This window comes from Frieseomelitta varia, unplaced genomic scaffold (assembly GCF_011392965.1).
Source record: "Frieseomelitta varia isolate USP_RPSP 00005682 unplaced genomic scaffold, Fvar_1.2 scaffold_239, whole genome shotgun sequence".
Lineage (NCBI taxonomy): Eukaryota > Metazoa > Arthropoda > Insecta > Hymenoptera > Apidae > Frieseomelitta > Frieseomelitta varia.
In genome coordinates, this window is record NW_025109967.1 from 219,677 (window position 1) to 231,438 (window position 11,762).

Below are 11,762 nucleotides of genomic sequence, written 5' to 3' on the forward strand. Positions count from 1 at the left end.
ATCAGGACGGAGATCATAAATCTGGTAACGGGATCCTGGGCCTGGCCGCCTAAACAGTCAATAACGTTGCCTTGTTCAGACAATGATGAAACATTATGCTCCCCAACATCTTTACCACGCAAGTAGCCTTAGAAAACGTGTGTTCGTGGTTTTCAAGGGCGGTTTTCCACGCCGCATCAACCGGGTACCAAAACGTTTACAACCGGAACGAATTCGTCCTCTTCCTTCCACTCATACTTTCGTCCTTTCCTGCATTCTTCAATTGGTCAAACGTCTCGGACGATGGTCGAAGGGCTTCGACTTTGTCATTTTTACAGAAATTATTACACAAAGACTCTCGCTTACCCTCGCTTTACCAACCGAATAAGGATTTTAACGTCTTTCAGAAATACTTCTCGAGACGAAACGAAAAGTCATCGGCGACGATTTTAAAAAAAAAATCTCTGTTTAGATTCGTTTTCGCTCGTTTGTCGCCTACTTGCAGACGAACGTTTTACAGTCCAAAGCCTACCGATAAAACGTGACATAGTCCTTCGTTTAAATAAACCTTTCAAATTTACGTTAGATCGATGAATCTTACGCGTACGTATGCGCGCGTATACTCTGTAGCGATAAAATAACGCTGCTGCTGCTGCTGCTGCTGCTGCTTCCAGTAATGCTCTCTTGGGTTTTGATAAATTTCCAAGCACGTTGGCGTGATTGGGGAAAGAGCGAACAAATAAATCTCATCGTGATCTTGACTTTTAGCATATTTTGCCAATTAAAGTACCCGGCGACGTTTTACGAGCTTCAGTCAGTTATTCCCGGACTTCGTCTGCCCCGTTCCCAGCGGTGTCTTTGTTTCGTTCCACTCCAGGCAAATTTACCTCGTTCAAAATGCAAATCTCGCATCGGTAAGTAAACTTTCGTTTCGGATTGTTCCGTATATCCTCTCGTCTCACTTTTCGCCTTATAATCTTACGAGAGAGAGAGAGAGAGAGAGAAAGAGAAAGAGAAAATTTCTTTAAATGTTTTCTATATTTTCTGCATCTTGTACTACCTCAAATCAAAAATATTCTAAACAACAGCTACGTTTTATACATACAGGATAAATAGAGAAAAGGGTAGATAGTACTCGCTGCAACATGAAAAAGGTCTTAATGAAATAGGGCCTTATTATAGGGCCGGGTCGAGAAATTAACAGTCCCAAGGTTACAAACGATTTCTTTATCACGTACAGGATGGAAAGAAAAATTTGTCAGTGGCATAGAGAAATTCTACACCTTCGATTCGATGAAAATACATGTAAAGAACAAACCTTTCTTTTCATCCTGTACACATGATAAGATGAACGAGAAAAATTATTCCACGTAAAGATACGAATAAGATACTCTAACAAAGCAAACGAGAATCATCGTTCGACGAAGAGGAAAAAGTGTTCCTTACGCGTACACATGTTTATTGCGTGGAAGAATGAAAAAAAGCGCCAGAAGGTTCTAAGCGTATCAGCGATATTAAGCGAAGCGCGAGCAAGGAGGGAAGGAGGGAGAGAGGGAGGGAGGGAGGGAGGGAGGAAAGGAAAGAAGGGTGGAGAAGCCGTCTTCAGAAGTCGGGTCCAAACCACTAGCGATCTGCTGGTCGGAGAGGACGGGGAGAAGCTTCTAGAGTGTGGTTTAGGGTAGATAGGGGCGAAAGTCAGTGCATAGCCCCTGTGGGGGCCACTAGCTGGCTTCGTGCCTTCGTCGTGACTTCAGGAACTCCTGTTGCCGACTCTGCTGAAAGCTGTACAACGTGAGCATCACGGCCAAAGGGAACGAGGGCCGGGGATCCGGTCACCTCGTCGCGGCCACCCCGCCACGACCAACAATTCGTTGTCACCGCAGAACTGAGATTTGTTTCGCCCAACTTTCCAACGATTGGCAACTTTAATGGAACGATTTGGCTTCGCAATCTTCCGGTTGCATCTCCTTGCAAGCAACTTCAATTAAATCGGCAGTTTCGCAATCTTATATCTTTCTCGCTGCACTGTATCATAAAAAAAATCTAATGAGCGGCGTGTCCCCTATGAAAATAATTCTATGCGCGAAATATCGAAAGAATGTACGTACGTCGACGAAAAGAAGATAAAAGGAAAGGGGAGAGGAGGGAGCAGATCGAGCAGATGGATCGTTAATGACAACAGCTCTTTTACTCCTCGTTGCCGGCGGAGCGATATAGGCATTAAACTTTATTAATATCCTTATCAAAAACAGCGACGTGGCTAACTGCCGTAGTTGCAGTTGCCGGGATTCGGAAGTTCCTTCGTTGCTCTGTTGGAGGATAGTTGCCGGGGTTTCTCCCGTGGGCGCCGTGGCTAGCCGTTGGGTTTGCGAGCCCTGAAGGACTAGTTCGTATCTCTGGCAAACTATCGTTCTCGACGTGTACAAGAGTCGGGATAGCGCTCGACGCGGTTATGTTTCGAGTCGTGCTCATATGTATGTGTGCTCATCGATGCGAGAATCGAATTAAATTTTCCTGCGGAGACGTTGGAAAAGGTGCAACGAGACTGTCGCTCCCTTCGCTGATAAATGGCTGGACAATGCTTTAGACAGACAAGTTGCTTCGTTTAAAGAAGGAGCGTACAAATACGCTAAAGTATAAGTGAAATTGTATATGGCGAGATGAAAAAGGGTCGTTGTCTGTTGTCTCGAATAACGTGATAAAAATGATGTTTGAGGTCTCGAAACTTTAGAGTCAAACGTCGCAGTTGGCGAAATTTGGCAAGTTCTAATGACTCGTTCCCGACGAAAGCCAAGTGCGTTTCGAACAGAAGCGGAGGAGACATGCCGCACAACACGCGCGAGTAAAGTTATGATGGTTTATGAATACCCCCGTAACGAATGCTACGCTAGCCCCATGAACCGTGGTGAATAGCACTCCGTTATGCTATAATACGAAACTATAACGCGTGATTTTCTATGCTGGAAATTGTTTTACGCCTATAAACACGACCTGCTGTGCAGCGACAGTTGGCGCGTAAAAATACAACGACTATCCTATTTGCCCATTTAGAGCTCTCCTTTCCGTATCGTTTGCAAAACTGGATGAAACACTAGTTCCTCTCGCTTCACCGATCTCGTGTGCGTTGAGAAGCACGTGTCAAAAATAGATAGCTGTAAAAGGAACCTTTACGACATTTAGATTCGCTAGAGCGACCAATTAAAGTCTAATCTGAAGTTCGTTTCAAGGTTTTCCAGTAAGATCACACACGAATACCTCCTAAGCAAAACAAAACCATCTTTCTGCAACACCTACATGAATGCAGAAAATACCGAAACATAAGAAGTAAATACGGATTAAACCAAAACACCGCTTTAACCTGCCAGAAACAACAAAACAACAACTACCTAAAGGAGACCCAAGTACTAAACCAGTTATAAAGAGAAAATGCCAGCACGTCGCTAAAGACCTCGTAGTCGATGCGACTCTAAACTCCTATATAAAAAAAAAAAAAAAAGGTTTCCCAGTCATGTTTCAGTGACAGGTAAATAACAGTTACAATTCTACGATATTTAGATTCACTAGGATTAAAGTTCAATCTAAAGTTTTAACGTTTCTCAAGCTCAAGATCGTGGTGACAGGTACAATGCAAGCGAAAGTTGCAGAATGCTCTCGAAATTTTTCGTCAAAAACATCGAGGGAAAAGAAAACATAGACTGCGTAGAAGCGACACAATACCGTCTAATGTCGAATGACGCCAATAACGGATTCAGGGAGAGTCATGACGTATCGTTGACATAACTGCGGGGGGTGCGATAGGTAGCAATTTGTAAGAGGAACCCCTGCGGAGCGGAGCGGTGTAGAGTCGCATTTAGCTCAGGGCGCAATATGCTGTGCCACTTGATTAAAACACCGTGCTGCATTCTCCGTCGCATAAAACACTCCTAAACGGTGATACAAAGGGATTGCTCCGCCGAGGCTAATTCACTTGACGAATCAAGGACATTGCCGATAACGAACGCGCCACCGTAGTCGCGAATTACCTTTTGTATCAGCTCCAGTTTTCTCAAACAGAAGATTTCTGTTGAAACTGAAACCAGGTTTGTTTTCAATCCCGTCAAATCGATCCGATCGATTGTTCGTCCGCGCGACTCTTTGTCTCTACATCGTCGGACGATTGTTATTTGTAATCTTGCTTTACCGATACGAAATCGAGGGATGCATTTGCCATGAGGTCCATTGCAACGTGTAACATGACGTAGTGGCCGAGTGCGTGGCCTCTGTAGAAGCAAAGGTCTTCTGCAAGATGTACCAACAGATGGAAGTGTTAATAATTGATAGTCGCGCCCCCTCTCTGACGCGACTTGGGGGTACTGGGGGCTGTGCCAAGGGTTGGCGGATATTTTTTCAGGGAGAAGAAAGAATTACGCACGATGTACTTAATTATTTTGACGAAGCCCTTCGTTCCCCTCGTGTCGATACCAGGGGTCCGTCGAGCCAGCTCTCGATACACGACAAATGTTCGAAAATTTGTTGACTTTTCTAACAAGTGAAATAATACTCGCTCCATTCGCAACAAGGAGCAGAGTCTTTCAAAATTTTCATTCTACTCTCTGAAATATATCGAGTACATTGAGTACACTTTCATCATTTGTATAATTTCTCTGTTTAACGTTAAGCGTTAGCTGAAACTACGCAAACCTCAAGTTGCTCAGTCTTGGAAAGATAAACTAGGTTGACAAGTTTTCGCAAGTTAACTAAAAATTCTATTCTCAATTCCGTTCGCGTCATTTTCGGTGTAGCGTGAAACAACAAGCTCTATTCGAAGCAATTTCGATAAACAGTGAAATTCTCACACGAAACGAAAGTATCTTTGTTCGCGTATCCAAAAGGAAATGGTGAAAGGTTGAAACTTTTACGTGATTCGACACTTTTGCTCGAAGGAATTTTTCCAAGACGAAGCTGCGAGTAGGCTGCGGTCGAATCAGGGTCAGAGAGTGAACGAACCGCGAGAGATAGAAAAGGAATAAAGAGGGTGAGGGAGGTGGGAAGGAATCGAGGGTCGGTAGGAAGGTCCGGCAGGAAGCTTGGCCGAGGGCAGGACGACATAATGGACACATTAGTGCTTGGCCTCCAGTTTAATTAGTTTACATTACGGTCGCATCGTCACCACCGCGAAAGGGAAGGCTACAAGCCGGAAGGAGAAAGAGACAGCGAGGATTGGAAACGGAGACGAAAGAGAGACAGAGAGAGAGAGAGAGAGAGAGAGAAGGAGGAGGAGAAGGAAAGGGACGTGCGCGCGCGGGACCGTAGAGCCAGGCCAGGTTGATTAATCGGGAAAGTTTGATGCGAGTTGACGGAGACGCTAATCACGCCTCGTAACCGAATAATACTGCGCACTCTAGCTTGCAATATTCATGAACCGTTCGGTGTACACGTACCAAACGGAATTCATCGCACTGGTCGCCGCCGCGCGATCGAAAAACAAACTGTCGGAATATTCTTCGCCGAGATCCACCAGTAGTGATCTGGAGATTTTGACGAAAGGGGGAAATCAGGCGGGGGGGGGGGGGGGAAATACGTAGGATATCGAGAGCGTGGCAGGAGAGCGGGATTCCAGAAGGCGAGTAAGACAGAAAGAGGCGCGGCATACCTCATTTAATTACAAATTCCATTAAAATGAATGCCAGTTGAGAAACAAACCGCCACATATCTGCATTAAGCCGCGGGACGACACGTCTTAATCAGGTTAATATAAATATGAAATATGCAGCGAGTGTTAGCCGTGGGTTACTCGCGCGGGTAAGGGTGGCATGGACGTAGAGCGAGCATACGTGTGCTACCACCTTACGACTCCTGGGGGGTCGCCTTCATATTAACCCTTGCATATTAAGCACGCGATAAGCAGATTCTCAAATATTAACGTTGTCACTCGGTGCTCGACACGAGGCGACAGCCGGCTGCTCGGCTGGTCCTTACTGCGCGCCATTTGCCCAAAGACGGATCCATCTCGTTGCGGGAATAATACACGAGGCCCTCCACCGTTATGCATCAACCGGAAAATCTTGACGTTCCGCGGTGGATTCCACCGCTCTCTCTCTCTCTCTCTCTCTCTTTCTCTCTTTCTCTGCGAATTCTCTGGCATCGTATACGATGAACAATTTTCTATTCTTTCGATTAGCTTCGAGATTAGACAACGAAATTTCAAACGATTCAAATCTCATGGAACGTGACTGTGGAAGAAGAAGCTGCTGCTGTTGCATCGGCGACGAAACGAAACTGCGTTAGACGATGTGTTTGCTGACTCGCGAAGGGTAAACTTTAATCAAACTCTGGTTGGCTCCGAGGGCGGGAAAAAATTCCATAGTGAAAAAGAGAGCGTGGAAAACCAAAAAAAAAAAAAAAAAAGAAACAAGAAAAAAAAGAAAGGAAAAATAGGAAGAAAAAAAAAAAGGGTAAAGGACGTGCAAACATTTCAACGGCTCGATATTTTTCAATATAACCGGCTGTGTAGCCGTGACTCTGGTCACCAAGGGAAATCTGGCCGGGTCTTGGACGATATTATAAATATTAGATCAATTAAGAATTAACAGACGGTCACCGTCGCGACTATGATCCACCTCTTTCCTCCCCCTACTCCCGAGCGTGGAGGGCGCGCGCGGTCGAGATTGCAAGGACTAACGACTTTATAAGTCAGGATTTACCCGGGGCACGGCCGCCCGGTGTGTGTCGGAGTCGAATATCGCGGCACGTACGGAAGCGAGATCGAGGAAACGAGAAAAAGAGGCGAAACGTCGAGGAACGAGAGCGGCCGAGAGAGAAGGAAAACGAGAAACGAGAGAAGGAATACTCGTGCGTGGTCCCAGAGTCCCAGAGCCGATCCTGCCAAGTTATTTAAATTCAAATTCGAAATATCGTCGGGGGTTGCTAACATATTGTTTGTTTCGTTTGGGCCGTGGCGATAGTGAGAGAGGGTGAAGGCTATCTCGCGGTCGAAAACGTTCCCCTCCTCGATCCCTCTTTGCCAATTGCCACAAGTCTGCCCACCCTGCACGCGGAAAACAAGTTTTACAATAACGCGTTCCCATTTTAACGAAAAATTGGCCGCGCCTCCTCTGCTTTTCATCCCCGTAACGAGCAAGGTCGTTACGCGCCAACGATCTCAGCCATACTCTTGCTATTAAAAAACGAAGAAACGTTACCAAACGTACGAAACGCTCGATGTTAATTTATAATCTAGCGTCTCGCTTCTAATTTCGTAAATGGTCCCGTCCGTTGAATGTCGTGGATATTCGGAATCGCTCGTCTCGTTGTTACGTTTCACAGGTTCGAGGTTCGAGGTTCCTCGGACACCGGTCTGAAACTCAGTTGCATACGTGAGCGAAGGCAATATATAGGTTCCCATAGTTCCGTCATGTTCACGTACGCGGTATTCCCTATCCCTTAACAATTTGCCGCTAACACGCCGAGGAAACTCGCCTGCGACCGCTCGGCGACCCGGCGCGGTCGTACAGGCCTCTTCAAAGTTTCAAACGTTCCATAACCTCTGGCGCCGCAAGAAACGCACCTCGCGTAATCAAATCGTGGGCAATCGCGTGATCAATTTGCATCTCGTTACTCCTGGTCGTTGTACCATTCCTTTTTTCGCATTTGGAGCAGCGTTTATCACCACGTCTATCGAAATTCTTCTCGAAAGACGTTTGTTGAGGCATTCTTCGTTACCTGATTTCTTTCTTTGTAATAAAATTTTACTAGATTCCTCGGAATTTCTTTAACCACCTGCGCTGGATGTTTTGTCCCAAAATTGCAATATTTCTCTCTGTCTCAAGTATATTTAAGTAAAAACAACATAGACGAAACAAATAATAAATATGTTACTTCTCAATAATTTCTATCCAGTGACGTCACGCCGACGAGTTCGAAAGGAAAGCGACGAATTACGGTATACGGTTTGGTCACTCGTTATGGTCCGCAATCATCAATTGGTTAGAAATAGAACCACGCTGCTTCTTGTCGTGTTAATGATCGTGTACGATGCGTATTGCGGCAAATATCGCGTGTCCCTGGCCTCCGAATCGACCTAGCTACCAGAAAATGAACGCGTTTGTGAAAAAGTGAGAAGCAAGAAGAACGGGAAGTGAGGGGAGGAAATGGAAAAGTAGGGGAGTAGGAACGACGCGATATATCGGCGGAGTATCGGTGAACAAGTATCGGAGATGAGAATGTCTGGCGCTCAGGAGATAGAGGTTCGGTCGAGTTTTTAAGCTTTCGTTGCCACTTGTGCGGGTCAGTCTGTAAAAAGACTTAATTAATGAGCAGCGTCTCCCCGAGGACGAGCGCGGGACAGTACGGCTCGGGGAAGGCTCGAGGTGAGCGAGAAGCAGTGAGATGACGGAGTGCCCTCCGAGGAACGACCCTCGATGCAAACTCCTCGTATGAATATGTCTCTGCTAATTCAAAGTTCGTCCCAGAGGTGGATGCTGCCTGTTTACGGGGAATATTAAAAACTTCAACGTCGTCCGTTTTCGCCTGACCGGTTACAGCGAGAAAGGAAGAACACGCCTGGAAAGGAAATACGCCTCTGGCCTCTCTGACGCGTTCCGACGAAACGCAAAACGTTGTCCTACAGTCGTTGTTCCTACAGGTTGTGATTCCTGGCACAGCGTACGACGATTCCGGGGCAAAATTGACACAGAATTTAACGCCCGACTGGTTTGTGACAAACAGTTTGTCAATACTTGAGTAATTAAGGAAGATATGGCGATGACAAAACCTAACTCAAACCTCTATACGCACTCCACGCACACACACACGCGCGCGCACACACACACAACCGTACGCAAATAATTTTAATTACGTCTCAAGACTAGGGCGATTAGACAAACAGTCGCGAGTCTAGTTTTTTCTTGGCCGCACCTCACACAATATCGGGGTCAACCAACAGTTGACCACTGCGAAATTTGCAAACTCTTTGCTTTGCAATTTTTGCAACGCAAAAGAGATCCGTCGTGAGTGGACCATTAGACAAGTTGTGCGTATCTGTAACGACATTCTTCGGGGACCGTCGGCGACATGCACGATTCAGCCGGAGGAGGAACTGCAGGGGTGGTTTTACGTCATATCCCACCGCTTGGTTTCTTGGTTTCCAATTTCCATCGTCTTCGTGGATCGCCATGTTTTATTTACGCAAATAATTGAAAATTCTACGGAATACGACCAATGGATTTGTCACCAAGGATGGTTTTACGTCTCCCCTGAATTTTCTATCGCGCCTCGCTACGACTCCCTCGTAAGGGTACGTTTGATAACGCGTGACCCTGCGCTTCTTTCCACTCCATCTACAGTTAGACACGGTCGTTCGGTGTACCGTAACACCGTAACAGTATCACTAGTGTCAGTTCCGGCTCCGTCTATAGACAGACGCCTGTCATTACACGTGCATACGTGCAAATTTGTCGCAACGCGGCATCTGGTTGTCCACGTACGGCGGAGCGTACACGGAAAATTGGCGAAAATTGGGATCGATTCTGCAAAGCGAGAAAGGCGAGCACGCGGAGACAAAAATGCGTGGATACTTAGGCGGGCGCTCACGTGAAACGTGGATACGTGTGAAAACGTGCGCGGAGAAACGCAGCGAGGTGGGATCCCGGGCTGGCGTAGAGGTCAGGGGTGAGGGGGGAGGTGAGTGTGGATTGAGGGGACCCCATGGAGTCGTGAAATCCATCAGAGCAGGCCTGGAGCCCCGTTTGCCAGCGCTACTTACGTTGGTGCGGCGAGAACGGCATCAACGGGACTGAGAAGACCTGGAAGATGTCACGGGAGGGGAGGTGGAGGAGGATAGAGGGGAGGATAGAGGGCCAAGAATAAAATATCATCTACGGTATGTCCCCTTTGAGAACGTGGCGTCCCTTTCCATCCTTTCTCTCCTTTTTTGCCGTTCCGCGTCTCGAGAGCTAGTCTCACTGGGTCTCACCTACTCACCTTCACGTGCTTTGGTGCTTGCTCACCAACCCCCGGGCGCACGTCCGCGCCAGAGTGCACGGTTGTCATTCAAATTTTCAATTTCGATCCCTTTGACGCGGCAATCGCGTCACCCGAAGCTAAAAGTAACGCCGCTAAACTCTCAAAGCTGCGCCGCCGCTGCCGATGCTGGTGCTTTTAGGATTTCGGCGTACGCTGGCGCGAGACTTTGCCAGACGGGTGTCAGCCGGGCGAACGACAACGGGAATTGGCAACAAGACGAAACGAACGTGATTTGTTGCCCCAATTTCACGACCTCTCGATATCTACGCGTATATCACTGAATGTAGTACGCAGAGGCAAGCTCTTTCTCGAGATTCTGAAAGAGAATCACGGCCACTTTGAAAGAGAGAAAAAGTTTGAACGACACCGGAGATTCTTCGGCTCGCGTCAACGAACGATCCAAAATCCATAAAGTTTGGTACGCGGCGCGCCTCCTTTCCGGGGGAAAATTGTTCGCCCGGGGGATCGCGCGGCGAAGACGCGGACGAGGGAGAGAATAGGTGGTCCTTAAATCTGAAAAATTAAATTATATCGCCGTAAAGAACGATGCCCGGGGGTTTAGCGTCTCGCGGATGGGGCCAGCGCCGGTGTATACGGTGTCGGAGACCGTGTTGAATAAAAACAACATTAGTCCGTGCATAATGTATGGATGATGGCGACGTGTCTTCGTACGTACCGAGACGAGAGAAGAAGGATACTGAGAGAGAGAGAGAGAGAGAGAGAGAGAGAGAGAGAGGATACGCGGAACAGCAGCGGACGAGCTAAGGGAGCTGTACGAGAATGCTGGGAGTCGTAAAGCACGCGCGCGCGCGCGCTTGCTCTCGCATTTCGCCCGTTATAATAATTTAGTTCGTAAAATTTGTGCCCAAACCCGGCCGGATACGGCCCTTCCGTGGGATTTCATGGGCATCGGGACACAGGGAAGTTGGTTCGCCTCCGGGCGAACTTTGCTTTATGGAACAGATCGATAGCGAAATCGCGTTAGCCACCGGTTTCGCGGGAGCCAGCGTGTTGTCATTCGTGCGATTCAGAACTGAAAATTTGCAAAGATCGTGCAGCGAAATGATAATGAATGTGAGAACGTAACGTGGAACGATTCGACAATGACGGAGACGACGAGCTGCGAGTGAAGAGACGGGAGGCAGGAGACAGACGCGCAAGAGAGGCAAACGATAATAATCGGATACGAAATTCCTCGGATGGGATCAGATATGAAATCAATGAAAAAAGGGTCTCGCGACGGAGGATCAGCGATGGATAAAAAAAAAAAAAAGAAGAAAAAAAAGAAAGAAAGAAAAAGAAGAAAATTGATTAGCGGCGAACCGCGCGCGAAATACCGATTTGATTTATCAAGCGGGAAATCCTATCATCTCCATACTACAAGACTTTTCACTCCGGGTCTTTGATTAAAATGCGAGCTTAATCATCGCTCTCTGCCGGCACCTGGGGACTTGGCTTGTCGCCTCCTCCGCAGCCTGTAGCTGCTGCTGTTGTACCAGCGTACACACACAGCCCTTCCATCCTTCTCCGCGGCCGGGCTGGCTTCCACAGCCAAGGCCTCCTTGCCTGTCTTTTCTATCCCTATACCAGCTTCGGCCTATCAGCTTCGGCAAAAGCTCTGGAAAAACCAGAAGGATAATGCATGACGCGGTCTTTTGTTGCTTGCCGGTGGCAGAGAGAGAGAGAGAGAGAGAGAGAAAGAGAGAACCAACGGGCCGACGACGACGCGACGACGAGAACAGAAATTCTCCGGCTTCGCAGCTGCTTGTTTTAAGATATTA